At 45.1% G+C, this 15,149-nt stretch overlaps 1 long non-coding RNA gene across 1 annotated transcript in view; it reads right to left on the minus strand.

Annotated features, from left to right (window-relative positions):
• Positions 1–2,892: 2,892 nt before the first annotated feature.
• LOC132439245 (uncharacterized) overlaps positions 2,893–15,149 on the minus strand; it is a 39,288-nt gene continuing 27,031 nt past the window's right edge. Inside the window, exons 2-3 of the long non-coding RNA XR_009522329.1 lie at positions 5,319–5,380; positions 2,893–3,320 (exon numbers count right to left, since the gene is read on the minus strand). This is a non-coding gene — a long non-coding RNA (uncharacterized lncRNA). The remainder of the gene's footprint in view (positions 3,321–5,318; positions 5,381–15,149) is intronic.

Raw genomic sequence — 15,149 nt, forward strand, 5'->3', positions numbered from 1 at the left:
TGTCACAGGCATTTTTTTTCTATTACTGCATCTGCAAAAACGTTTTCCATGGATTTGTAATATTTCATTCAATGGATTAAATTACTTATTCATTTATCTAACTGTTCCTCTGTTATTGGACGTTGATAAAACTGTTGTGTTTTTCTTTATTTACAGTTATTTCATTAGCTTGGCTTTCCAATCGTCAGTGGATCGGCAAAGTCGTATAAAACGTTTTAAGGTTCTTTCTCCAGTTTTCCGAACGTTTTCTAAGCTCTCATATCAGTGGAAACTCCCACCGTCTATATCTGAAAACCCACCTGTGGCATTGGGCCAGTGTCTGCCGGCTGTGCTGGCTCTGAGCTATCAGCTTTCCGTGCATTCTTGAATGGCCTTCCGGACTGGTCAGCGTTAGCTTGGCCCCAAGGTGGGGTGAAGCAGCAGCCCCTCCAGTGCTCCCAAGCCTGATGTGAGGGGCTGGGCACCATGGCCACTTGAGCACAGGAAGACCCCAGGCCTCCAGATGCTTCAGATCCCACGGAACGTTCTCCTTCAGCTTCCCAGGGCCCTGGGCAGCGTGCGTACAGCTCCATGATAGAGGCCTAAGCTACTCCCACAGGACATGTTTCCTAGAGGCTGGAGGTGGTTTGAAGAAGCCGCAGGTGCCCTTGGCCCTGGTGCATTCTGGCTCATCCCTGCTTGCTACCGTTGCAGTCCAGCTTTCCTTCCCAATCGTCAGCCTGAGGATCTGACGTGACTCAGGGTCCAAAACAGACGCAGAAGCACCAGTCTTGCATCACCTCCTCCACCTGCATCCGCGGCTGTGGCCGGGCTAATCCTGATGATGAAGCTGTGCTTATCACCCCGAGTGGCTCTGCTTCCACGACCAAACACTGAGCGTCCCACGCACGCTCGCTAAAGGCGGGCCTCAGGAGGGCCTTGAATATCACGAGTGCACATGGGGCACGGCTGCAGGGCTTCAGGGGGCAGCAGGCAATTGTGGCGAACTGAGTGATGGGCAGGGCTCCAATCCGAATGCTCAGACACTCATTGCTCTTTACCCTTGACCTTGAGCGTGTCCCTTCAACATCATGAGCGTCTTGGGGGTGGGTTCCGTGTCTCCTCAGCCTTCATGCCGTCCTCCGTTTCCACACAGTATCTAATACGCCGCAGCGGCTAAATTAACATCTGTTGGTTACCAGTCTCTCTACCTCAACTTCTCTCCTTGCCCCAAAGTTACTCTGAGACCCACGGCATCTTCTTCACCTACTCTGAACTGAATGGAGAACCGTCCAACGTAACCGGAGGGCTGCGGGGGAACAACGAACCACTTAGCGTGTTCCGTCCTAGTGGTAACTGATGCAGCACAGACAGCGAAAAGCAGAGTTGCGTCTATGCAATAAGTGAAAAACAAAATATTTATTGCAAAGTCTTTCAAAGTGTCATTCTAATTGCAGATTTGGTACCGCCGACTTATGTCAACTGAGCTTGCCTCTGGCACAGAGAACGCCAGTGCACAGAAATATTTTAATTTGAGCTACAGTACGCATCCCGTCTGACAGTTTTATGATGTGTCTCATAGCTTCCATATGCTGTGGGTGATGATGAAGCTGTTTGCCTTCATTCCAAACACGGAAAGCAAAGCGAGCCCGCGTTAAGCATCTACTGTACGCCAGTCACTGATTTGAGGGATTTGTATGTCATTTTAGTAAACGCTCACAAGAGCTCTAAGAGGACATTGTCCCCGTTTATACAGGGGAAACACAACAAGTAAGTTGTCCGAATCCTCATACTTTGTGATTTGCAGAACTGGGATTTTCTCTCAGATCTGTTGAATGATAAAGCCACTGTTTATTTTACTTATGCACAGAAATAACAAGGCTGCTCTCGGCAGGTGGGCGCACAGCACATTCAGCAATGGCGTCTGTGTTTGCGGTCCCCCAGGGCAGCCGCTTACAATGGTGAGAAGAGAAGAGAATGGAGAAGGGGTCTCCAGCAGGGAAAGTAGAAGGATGATCTCTCCTCCAAGGAGAAGGCAAGTCTTGTCCCAGGCAGGGGCTTGAGAAAGGGCGGGGGGCTGCTGGATAGGACAGCCCCTTCCAGCATTGGTGTGGGGGGGCGGTTGGCGGTGGGGTTTTGAAAGAGCCTCGCCGTGCTGGGTGCTGGCTCAGCTGCTCCCTGCGTGACCTTGGACGAGGCACACAGCTGCCCTGGGCTTCAGCCTTCTCAGCTGCCAAGTGGACACTCACAGGGTTTCTCTGAGGACCACAGAGGTCACTTGATGTGTGCCTTGCACACGGAGAGCACCGCACAGGCATCGCTCGCTTCCACTTTCCACCCCAAGGGGCTCCCGGGGTTATAGGGGTCGGCGGCTCTGAGCCTGTAGGACCCCGGCAGATGCCTGCGAGGAAGAAGGAGGAAGGGCTTCGTGTGGCCGCCCCCGCAGAAGCCATCCCTGAGGTCATGTTTGCGCCGTGTCTGTGGACTGACTCTCAGACCCACCCCTGGACCATCTGGTCCTACTGCCAACCCGCTCCACTCGGTCCTCAGGCCCCAGCCCGAGCTCTCACAATCCCCGCCCCGGAGACATCAACAAACGAACTCTCCTATTTGTCACCCCAATACTCTCATCTTTTTATTTACCTTACACCCCAAAAAGCTTCAAGATAAATTCGCTTCCAAATTATTATTGTATTTTTATCTCAGAAACCTGTTTGCATCTTCCCTTCCTGCTTACTTTTAGGATATTAAGAGTTTTTACCCTGGGGTTCAGGAAACTCATTAGGCCCTGAAAGTAAATGTAAAATCCCGTGCGTGTGTGTGTGTGTGTCTGTGTGTGTGTGTGTCTGTGTGTGTGTCTCTGTGTGTGTCTCTGTGTGTGTGTCTGTGTGTGTCTCTGTGTGTGTGTGTCTGTGTGTGTGTGTGTCTCTGTGTGTGTATCTGTGTGTGTGTGTCTGTGTGTGTGTCTGTGTGTGTGTGTCTGTCTGTCTGTGTGTGTGTGGTATTTCTGGGGAGGTGGGGAATGCTTCCTAACTTTCATCAGATCTTCAAGAGCAAAGAAACACTGCTTTAGACGCTCTATTAAAATATCCTAATTGTATTATTTCACACTGTTAGTCTGACCCCTTCTGGTCCCCTTGGATGCAGACAGAGAAGGAAGATTACGTAGATCAGTAACGATGAGGAACCTTGTATGTTGGTCTCAGCTGTCCCACCGCAGGCAGACTCATCCATGATGTTTAGTGTGTCCTTTAGTTTATCCTTTGGCCAAGTTAGGGGCAGGGAGCTGGATGCCCTGAGCGGGTGGTTCTCAAACTGTAATCCGCACTCGGCAGCCTCACCTGGGAAAAAGCAAGTTGTCAAAGCAAATTCCAAAGCCCCCCACCCCGCCCCCCCACCCCCCCAGACGGACTGGAGCAGAAACACGGAGGAGGCACAGCGGCGCACAGAGTAACAAGCCCTCCAGGAGGTGGTGAGGAGCCACTGCCCCAGGTAAGGTCAAGGTGAGATCAGGGTCCCAAGTCCTGCACCTGCAGGAGAAAGACAGGAGAGCACAACGGTATCCACGGCTGCGTCACACGGCTGGACCGAGGTCTGCGCTGACCTGAGTGATCACACGCTCAGTGACCTCCTTCTATTCCTAAATGCTCACAACCATCTGCTTGTTTGGCCTCTGGAAGGAATTTGTTTTTTATAGTTAATACGAATATATTGAAGCTAAGTAGGCAGAGAAAATTATTTTCATATTTCAATCACATTACAGATGAGGAACGGAAGTAGAAGCCGTGTTCCCCGGGGGCACAGCACTCTGCAGAGTAAACACGATCCATTTTGCTCGTAAGTACTTGTCAGCTGGAAGAGCTCCCCGTTAGAGGTTTTGGTTGTCGCTGACGGCAAACCCTCTGCCAGCAGGTGTGAGGCCGAGAGAATTCCATCCCGTGGAGAGTGCCCCCATTGCTGCTTCATGGCGAAGACTCTCACCTCGTGCAAACTTTAGGCAGGCTTCTCTGAGCTCTCTTCAACAAGAACTGGTCCTCGGACCCACCTTTCCTCAGCCTGCACAGTCCAGTCTTGGCGAGAGTCCGCCACCCTTGAGGTCTGAGCCTTGACCTGCGTTCAGCAAGAGTCCTGGTAAGGTGCTTTAGCAAGAATCTCCCGCTTCTGGTGGTTCCTCTTAGTGATTTTCCGTGCACTAACCCCTCCGTCTGGCCCTGGGTCATCAACTCCCAGCCGTCTTTGCTGTGCATGAGTTGAGCACAGTTTCACCAAAGCGTCTCTCTCCTATTGCAAAGCTCTGAATAAAATCTGTCTACTGCCTTTAACTGGTGTCCAGCTCTTTTCTCTCTCACATTCATCTCAGCCCGTGACCATGATCTCTGACATGTCAAAGATACAGCCCTTCTTGCTGAAATTTGCACAGGACGTGAACCTTCAGTGCCTGTCTCCATGCACGATCCCTGGAGAGTTGAAGAAGAGCGGAGCCCCCGAAGGTGGGAGCACTTTTGTTCAGGAGCTGCAGTTTTATCTGGCAGCTTTTTATAGGCTGAGGGCAGTAACAAGCATCCCCCAAGCCTTAGCGGCTTAACACCCCAAGGCTTTCTTTCCTGCTCAAATCACAGTCTAAGGTGTGACAGTGAGGCCTTTGGTTATTTAGGGGCCCTCCAGTGGCCTTGCTGCCCCTCAGAGCCTGCATGTGCTCCCCTGCACCCTCCATATCCCACCAGCAGGGGAGGACTTCATCAGACCTACTGTGTGCCGATGCTGGCGCTGGAATGTAACTGCCACCCTAAATAACCGGCATTGCAAGGCCATGCTTGGGGAGGAAGACAACAGCTGCTGCAACGTCTACATTCATAAGAGTTGATTCCACACCTCACAGAGCCTGCTGCAGGGCCTCTCCTTGCTAATTTACTCTGGGTTAAGTCAGCGAGAACCAGCGAGTTTAGACAGGAGTTCATTGTCAAGGTTTTGGTTATTAGGTCTGGGGTTACTCTCCCCAAGCCTTCCCCCCGATGACCCCACATTGCAATGGCTGTGATGTAGGGCTAGGTGTCCCTTATTCGGTCTCCAAGCCCAGAGGAAACACCTGGCCAGTCCGTTCATATTTAGAGAAACGTGCACTTTACAGCAAGAGGGCTGACTGCGGATGGCCTATGAGTCTTGAAGTCGAAAGAATCTGAAGAGCAGGTGGGACAAGGGACAAGGTGTGAGGCTACCACGGGAGACCGAGGCAGGCGTCCAGACCTCAGCTGGGGAGCCGCCTGAGCCGGTCCAGTACCACTGCCCAACCCCACTTTCCCGTCCGATGGAGCTGCCGACCTGGGGCAGGGTGTCCTTACCTCCTCACCGCGGGGCTTCCTGGCTTTCAGATGTCAAGCGAGCACGTTACGGTTTTCTTCTCCTAAAGAAAAAACAATGATACTTAGATCTTATACGGAGCTTTTCAGCTTCCAAACAGTTTCACACACATAGCTGCAAAAATGAATGCAAACGTGTAAAAGTAACACTGTTACGACGCCCAGGAATTATGAACATGCCATGAGTAAAACTAAATTGTAGCGACGGGAGAAGCGTTACTTCTATGCCTAGAAAACCTCAGTTACAAATTGACTATAGAAAATATGGCTCATCTATTTCAAGCCTGTATTTTAAAATAATAATCAGCTATGCATGAGTCCTCGTCCAACCTCCAGGAAGAAATTAACTGACTATGTCCTAGTGGCTTCAGGTGGGATCTGAGCTCCCTTCCCTTCTGTCTGCCTCAGCCCTGCACAATCCCACCATCCTGTCCCATCTGTGAGGGACCATCAGGGTCCTTTTTCCTTCTTTATGAAAATGATAGTGTGCACTCTGAATGGAGTAGGAGAAAAAAATCATTGTTTTGGCTGGAAATCCAATGTCTAATAGTTTAGAAAATTTTACATAGAATCTGCCTGCTGCATGCATAGCTTTAGTAATAATTTTCAGAGAGAAAACCTTGCCATTAAATACAGCACTTAGCATCTAATGTAAACTGTCACAATCCAACGTTTTCCTTTGTGGGGTAGGTGGTGGGAAGAAAATGCTTAGAGGAAAGCAGCTAAAAGGGGCTTGTTTCAGCCCAGAAGTTTCGCTTAATAGACTTACCCAGCTCTAGTGGACAGTCAAGTCTTTGGTGCTTCCCCTTGCAAGGGATGCATGTGCATTTTGGCAGAGATTATGTGGAGACAAAGCCCTAGCTTTACAGGGGTGGCACCAGTGCGGAGTGTTGCGCAGGATTCTCTCGTCAGTATGGCATCACTGCCGTCCATTCTAAACGGATACTTCTGCATTGCAAAAGGAGGCCAGGAGCTACGTGCATTTCCCAAGTCCCTTCTCTGCACGGCCCTCAGTGAGAGTCATCAGAGAAACACATGTGCATGAGATCTCCAGGACAGAGTAAAACAAGAAGAATTTTACCCCGACAGTAGCTGCAGACAAGACAAGGGATACTTATCCCAAGGGACATGGGATACTCTTAGCAGCTCCAGTAGCTGAGATCCTTACACATACCCTCTGGTGTCCTGAAACCTGAGACAGGGCTTCTAGAGGTTCTTTGAGGTTTGTAGAGGGCAGGGTGAATCCAAACTCTGTGCCAGGCCCTATGTGTCCCTGGGGACATGGAAATGAACATGAGAAAGGCACTCTTCTCAGAAAGCTCAAGGCTAACATTTAGATAAACGAATAAACAAAAGTAAGTGAATTATCACATGATGTGTACCACTGACGAGGTTTAAACCAGATGCTATGGAGCAAGGGATGCCCTGTAGGTGACGGCAGGTCTCCAAATGGTGGAGGTACCTAAGCCAGGGTGAAGCAGGGAGAAGAGTGAGGTATCACTCTGAGATTCCTCCTAGACAGGCGTATGCCACACAAGTCCCTCACTAAAAATTAATAAGACTAATGGAATATGTACAGAATCTATATGCAGACAGCTACAAAACTCTGATGAAGGAAATCAGAGAAGATCTAAATAAATGCACACATAGTCGTTGTTTATGGACTAGAAGACTCAATACTGTTAAGATGACAATTCTTCCCCAATTGATCTATAGGTGAAGCACAACCTCACTCAAAAAACCTGCATGTTATTTGTGGATATTGACAAACTGGCTCTGAAGTTTATATGATAAGTTAAAAGACCAAGACTGGTCAACACAATACTGAAGAAGAGCAGAACCGGAGAGTATCTGACAAGAGAGTAATCAAGACAACATGGCATTGGTGAAAGAATAGAGGCTGATCAATGAAACAACAGGGAGCCCAGAAATAAACCCACACAAATATAGCCAACAGATCTTTGACAAGTGAGCAAAGGCAATTCAATACAGAAGGGATAACCTTTTCAACAAAATGTGCTGGAGCAACTGGACGCCAAAAAATGAATCTAGACGCAGACCCTATGATTTTTCTCAAAAATTAACTCAAATGTATGATAGACCTAAATATAAAGGGCATTACTATAAAATATAGAATAAAACATTGAAGAAAATCCGTATGAACTTGGGTTTAGCGATGAGTCTGTAGCAAATAGCAAATGCACGGTCTATGAAAGTAAAAATTGATAAGTTAGACTTTATTAAAATTTAAAAACTCTGTTCTTTAAAAGACACCATTAAGATAAAGAAGAGACAAGCCACAGACTGGGAGAAAATATTTGCAACACAGATCTGATAAAGGACTGGTATCCAAGATATACAAAGAACTCTAAAAACGAGACAATAAGAAAACAAACAACCCAAATATGGGCAAAAGATCTAAAGAGACAGCTCAGCAGAGCAGATCCACAGATGGCAAATCAGCAAGTACAAAGATGCTTAGCATCATTTCCATCAGCGAATTACAAATTAAAACAGCAGTGAGACACCACTAAACACATCAGAGTGGCTAAAATCCAAAACCGACAACAACAAATGCTGACAAGGCTGCAGAGCAACAGAAACTCATTCACTGCTGGTGGGAATGCGAAAGGGACAGTCACTCTGGAAGATAGTTCAGCAGTTTCTTACAATGCTAAATATAGTATTACTATACAATCACACTTCTAGGTATTTACCCAATTGATTTGAAAGCCTATGTACAAAAAAAGCCTGGATATGAATATTTATGGCAGCTTAACTCATAACTGACAAACGCTGGAAGCTTCAAGATGTACTTCAATGGGTAAATGGATAAATGAACTATGGTATGTCCACACACTGGAATGTTGCACAGAGATAAAATTTAACAACTTTTAAAAAGACCTGTAGGAACACTAAATGCATATTGTTAAGTGTAAGGAGTCAGTATGTAAAGGCTACATGCTGTATGTTTCTAATTATATGACATTCTGGAAAAGAAACTTATAGAGACAGAAAAAAAGAAGTCAGTGGTTTCTTGGGTATTGGGAAGGGGAAAATATTAGATAGTTGAAACACGTGATTTTTAGGGCGATCAAAGTATTCCATCTGATAGCATAATAGTGATACTTGTCATCAGGCATTTGTCAAAACCCATACAGCTCAAAGAGTGGTCCTGAATGTATGCAAAATAAAAACATGATTTAGGGATCCCAGGAAGGAATACAGACCATGACAAGAGAATCTACCTATATTATGTATACAGGAAAGAGCCTCACTGAGGGTGGGGATGTGCTGACATAGGTAACTTTGGAAATGAGCAGAGTCTGTAAGACAAGAGGCAAAGGAACTGCACATGAGCACTGCACTCTAGCTGATAAGGTTGTGTCCCACATGGAAGCCATTGCAGTGCAGACACCGCTGCTCATGTGCAGTGGGACTGAACAAGTCAGTAAGTGAGCGGTGAGCAGTGGGGACTTGGCTTTTCTCTGTGAGGAAACTTTTAGGTAAGCGAGAGGAGGAGGCTAGAACAAGCTGTGACGTAACGGATTAGAGTGTCAGACACCAGTCAGAACACGTTTCATCTAATGTAGATACAGGTGTTCATATATAGCATTTACAGGTATGTGTGTATACCTAGGTTAGTAGACAGAACGTAAAGAACTTAGCACACGTGGGTATATATTCAACTTTATAAATAACATATATATGGGCATATTATATATATATATATAGGGGCATATATATTAAATATTCAATACATCTTAAGTAGTTTTGTTCTCTTTGCATCAAAAAGAACAGGAAGCTTGAATATAGTTTGATTTAGGACTCTGGCCCCTAGAGGAGTCAGTGTAACCAATGCGCCTCTTGGATATGTACCAGGAGCAGACCGTTTGCGTGACGCTGAGGACAAAATGCACCCATCCCAGGATGCTGGAGCTGTGCTCTGGCCTGTGGGGCGAGCGTGTGGTTGCCCTCTGGGTTGGCTTACTGTTTCCTTGTTGCTGTTCAGGGAGACCACTGAGTGCCTCGTTAAGGAAGGTGTGACTCTTTGTGTGTGTTTGGGGGTGGAGGGCACATGGAAGAGTCTTCTGTACCATTTTGGGCCCAGAGTTTTGGACATTCTTTCTTCCACTGGAACATGACTGTTTCTAGTTTCTCTTCATTATGATAAACCAGGTTCAGAAACTTGCCCTCAATTCAGCACCTGGGGAGGGATCGCTCTTGTTCTTTGTGATGCTCTTACAAGCCCCTCCCTCCGAGGACTTTCTGCCGCGTCCCTTGCTCGGCTCTGCATCCCCTGAGGACTCCGCCTCCTTCTCTCCCTCTCCCTCTCCCTCTCCCTCTCTCTCTCTCTCTCTCTCTCTCACCTTTTAGGAAAGTTCCTGTTGAATTCAGATCATCCTTATAAAAGGAACCTCTGTCCCTAGTCAAGGACATATTATTTAATTACTAATTTGATCTCTGACTTTTCTATCCATTCATGAGTCGTTCATTGAGAGCCTCAAGACTGCCAGGTCCTGGGCTAATGGGGACAGCTGGAGTGATCAGACTGGGCAAGTGGTCAGGTGAGGGACACAGACGTGTCCACCACCCACCGTATTTTAGGTTGAATAAAGTAAGTGTGGTGTTCCAGTAGAAACAGCATGTCTAGGGAGGGTTAATTCCGCTGGGGAATCAAAGACAAAGGTTGGATTCAAAAAGCATTTCCCCGAGCCTGAGCCAAAGGAGCTGCTATCTTGACAATGAAACAGGAGAAAATGATGTTGAATATGGCAGAAATCCAGGAAGGCACAGATACGGCTACCACGTGGACGAAAAACGAAACAAATCATGACGTTTTGATGAAATGCCCCGATGGCTGAGAGATACGGTGTTTTTATGGTGCTGCAGGAACACTGTAATTGATCAAAAAGCCCTTTCTACGTGGAAAGCATTCAGGTCCATATTTGATCTGGACCATAAATCATGTTGATCTTGTCTCTCGTCTCACATGCCTGACTGGGCAAGAGGATTGAGAAAGTTTTTGATGGATTGACTTACTTTTCTCGGGTCTCTAAAAGTATCCATGGGGATGGTGGCAGTGCCTGGCGTGGCCAGCTCCTGAGGTTCCTGGTTCAAGGTATTTGAGGTAGGAATGTGTGAGAAGCTCCCTGGGCTGTGGGCTCTCCCAGGAGCACGGGGGCCTGACTACATAGTGACCTGCAGACCAGCGACGGGCCTGCCCCTTGGCCTTGGCTCCGTGTGGGCCGTCAGGGCTCCCACAGAGCCCATTCGTGTAGCCTGCGCTCTCTTCCACGGGGACTGCAGTCCAATAGCGACACGGCCCATTGGGTGGATTTTTCTTCCACTAGAACAACCCATTTTATAGACCCAAAAGGTAGCACCATGGTGTTACTTTGCTAGGACTTCTCTCTGGGTCATCATCCTAAGACCACAGGGTTAGGAGCTGACGGCAAATCCAGGCTTAGGAAATTTTTCCCTCCTTAATCCCATGGCTTCACAGGCCTCCTGCCCATCTCAGGAAGGGAGGGAGTATGCGACAAGGTTCAGTGACGAATGACTGCCCAGCTGTCAGTGTCACCCCGAGTCCTATCTCCACAATGCAATCTCCACCGCTCAGGTCACCAAGACAGCCCAGCCTGGAACAGTGTTTACTGCTTAGCATTTCTGAAATGCTTTCTTCTGAAGAGTTCCTGGTGTTTAGGATCTATATCACCAACTAATCTCTGCCATTCTCAACGTGAGCCTTGAAGTCCTTCTTGTCACTCATGCCAACGTCCAGCTGCCATGTTCATGCAACTTATAACTACGTAGCTCATTCATTCATTTGGTTTGAGCATGACCGTGTAGCAGGTGCCATCCTGGGAACTAGGGGTTGAGGGTAAATCACACAATATCTGTGCCTCCACCAACCTCACTCTCTGGTGGAGGAGGTGGACTCTGCTTTTATAAAAATCTAAAATTAGATAAATGCATCCATCCCTTAAGTAAAAATGGGTGCACACCTTAGTTCTGAGAAAATCTATAAGTAGACTAATCAGGAAGAGGGAACAATGGAAGAAAACTAAGCTGTGGGTGGGGAGGTGTGACTCAAGGACTAGGAAGAAAGGTTTTACAGGAAGAAAGGGATTTGAAATAGGCTGTTTGGCGTCAAGAAAAAAATGAACACTTTGGCCGGTTTCTGATTAAAACACTTTGGCAGGTTTCTGATTAAAACACACAGACGAACTACGGCACAGTCCACTCCTACTCTTTTATTCCAGGCTATCTGGGAACTTGGAGTAAAACGAGGCAATTCAGAGATGTTTGTGTCGTCTTCAGTGGGAGAGAAACACAGAGAGGCAAGAGTACAAGGAATTGCTCATCTCCCACAGCCCACATCAGCTCTGCTGGAATGTCTGGAAACGTCCATGGGATTTTGTCTTTAGTGTTCAATTACTGTGACCCTCCAGGGTGCTGAGAGGTCCCCCTGTAATGTGCTTATTTGCAGCAGGAATGGGGGAAGTGCCTGGGGAAGGAGTATCTCTGAATCAAGAGGAAACACCAAGCACAGGACCAGTCTACGTCTCCATCAGTTTTTCTCAGACCTCACTCTGTAACACCCACAGGAGAGACTTCTTCATGAGGCCATCAGAGTCAGTGGGAAAAGGTGATCTCGCTTCAGAGTCCTAAGCTCAGATCTAGGGGACCCAAGTCTGAATTCTGTTGCTGCCGATTCCCAGGGAGCAATTTGAATAGAGTCTCGGTTGCCTGGGAAACAAAAGAACCAAAGAGCATAGTGATAGCTGCCCTGGAAGGCTCGATTATTTGCAAAGCTAACGTAGCACAACGATGAGCCATGATTGTTGTACCCACATGTTCATGGTCACTGTTCAAGGGCGTGGTTATAAGTGCAATAAGGACAAGTTATAAGTGTTAGGGTAGAGCAGTAAACAAAGCAGACAAAATTCCTTCTCTCAAGGAGCTTACATTCTAGTGAGGAGCAGAGCTGGACTGTACATGTGAATTAGTATATATACATATTTAGGGGGAAGAGCTGGGGCTAGTTACTCAGATAGTATCCAGCTCTATGTTCTTTCAACTCTGCCGGGCTGTCTGGACAACAATTTGGGGAATAAATGACACAGGAAATAGGAAAAGTGGTAGCAGCAGTCCCTGTACCGATGCAGGGGACGCGGGTTCGTGCCCTGGTCCGGGAGGATCCCATATGCCGCGGAGCGGCTGGGCCCGTGAGCCATGGCCGCTGAGCCTGCGCGTCCGGAGCCTGTGCTCCGCAACGGGAGAGGCCAGGACAGTGAGAAGCCCGCGTACCGCAAAAAAGAAAAAAAAAAAAAAAAAAACTGAGTTTGCAAGAGCATCAGGGAATCTTTCTCCAGTGAGACAGCCACAAGTGGGGAAATTATGTTTCAAATAATTGCTTAAAGTCTCTGGGAATTGCCCTAAGGGCATACAGCAAATGGAGAAGCATTTATTCAAGGAAGTTTATTAAATTTCAAGCCCACATTGAAAATCCTCCAGGATAGAACATATACAAGAACATAAACAAGCCTCAAGAATTTGATGAAAAATGAAATCATACAAATATGTTTTCCAACTACAATGGAATAAAATTAGAAATAAATAACAGAAGGAATTTGGTAAATTTAGAAATGGGTGGGAATTAAGCCACATACTTCTAAATAACTAGTGGGTCAAAGAAGAAACCACAAGAGAAATTAGAAAACATTTTAAGACGAATAAGAATGAATACAAAGCAAGCCAGAACATATGGAGCTAAAGCGACGTTTATAGGGAATTCTACAGCTATAAGCTCCTATTTTAATAAAGAAAAAGATCTCAAGTTAGTCACCTAATCTGACCTGTTAAAAATAGAAGATGGGCTCAGAAAAACCTAATGCAAACAGAAGGGCAAACATAATAAAGATTAGAGTAGAAATAAATGAAATAGAGAATTTTCAAATACAAAAGAATTTAAAAAACCAAAATTGATTCTTTGAAAAGATCAACAATATTGGGAAACTTTTTATTAGACTAAGAAAAAAAGAGACAACAAAATCATGAATGAAAGAGGGGACATAACTAGAGACCTTACAGAAATAAAAAAGATTATAAAAGACTATTATGAATAACTATGCCAGAACATTAGACAACTTAGATGAAGTGGAAGAACTCCTAGAAAGACACAAAATGCCAAAACTGAATAAAAAATAAATAGAAAATCTGAATAGATGCATAATAAAGAGAAAACGTCCCACAAAGAGAAGCCCAGGCCCATATGGCTTTACTGGTGAATTCTATCAAATATTTTAAAAATTAATATCCACTCTTCACAAACTCTTCTAAAATTAGAAGGGGAAGGACCACATTTTAACTCAATCTATGAAGCCTGTATTATTCTATACCAAAATCAAAGACTTTAAACAGTAAGAAAACTACCAACCAATATCTATTATGAATAATGGCTCAGAAGTCCTCAACAAAATAACAGCACACTGAACCCAGGAACACATAAAAGAATTATACACCGTGACCAAGTGTGATTTATTTCATGAAAGTAAGGTCAGTTTAACATTTGAAAAATCATTTAATACAGTACACTAAACCAATGTAACGAAGAAGTAAAAACACATCATGACGTTAATAAACACAGGAAAAAGCATCTGACAAAATCCAATGAATTTTCATAATAAAACTCACAAAACTAAGAATAGAAAGAAATTTCCACAACCTTACAAAGAAAATATATGGAAAACCCACAGCTAACCTCTTACTTAATGGTTAAAGAATGAATGTTTTTCTCCGAAAATCAGGAACAAGACAAGGATATCAACTCTCACCAATTCTATTCAACACTGTACCAGAAGTTCTAACCAGGAAATTATAGAAGAAAATGAAATTAAAGCAATTCATATTAAAAGGGAAGAATTAAAGCTATTTCCAGTTGTAGGTGACATAATGGTATATTTAGAAAATCCTAAGAAAGCCACTGAAACACTTATAGAACTATCAAAGGAGTTCAGCAAGGTGTAGATACAAGATCAGTTTTAAAAAAGTGGTATTTATATTGACTAGCAATGAAAAATCCAAAATTGAAATTAATTAAGAAAACAACTCTATTTACAATATCATCCAAAAGAAGAAAACACTTAAGAATAAATCTAGCCAGAAGTGAAAGACCTGTACTGAAAATATAAAACATTTCTGAAAGAAATTAGAGTTATGTAAGTGGAAAGATATCCTATGTCCATGGATTGGAAGACTTTAAGATGATTAAGATGGCATAAATACACTACCATGTGTAAAATAGATAGCTAGTGGGAACCTGCTGTATAGCACAAGGAGCTCAGCTCGGTGCTCTGTGATGACCTAGATGGGTGGGATTGGGGGAGGGGAGGGAGGTCCAAGATGGAGGGGATATATGTTTACATATAGCTGATTCACTTCACTGTACAGCAGAAACTAACACGACATTATACAGCAACTATACTCCAATAAAAATGAATTAATTAATTGTTTTTTAAAAGATGGCAATATTCCCCAAAGCCACCTACGGATTCAGTGCAATCTCTACCAAAATCCCAATGGCCTCTTCTTGGGATGGTGAAATGGTCTAAAATTAGATGACTATAATAGTTGCATGACACTGTGAATATATGAACAAAACCTCTAATTGTATACTATAAATTGGTGAACTGTATGCTATGGAATTCTATCTCAACAAAGCTGTAAAAACTAATGAGTTCGTAAATAGTATATTGGTCACATAAGATGGAAGAGATTCTGAGGAGGAGAAGATATCCTTAATTAAGA

This window comes from Delphinus delphis, chromosome 16 (assembly GCF_949987515.2).
Source record: "Delphinus delphis chromosome 16, mDelDel1.2, whole genome shotgun sequence".
NCBI lineage: Eukaryota > Metazoa > Chordata > Mammalia > Artiodactyla > Delphinidae > Delphinus > Delphinus delphis.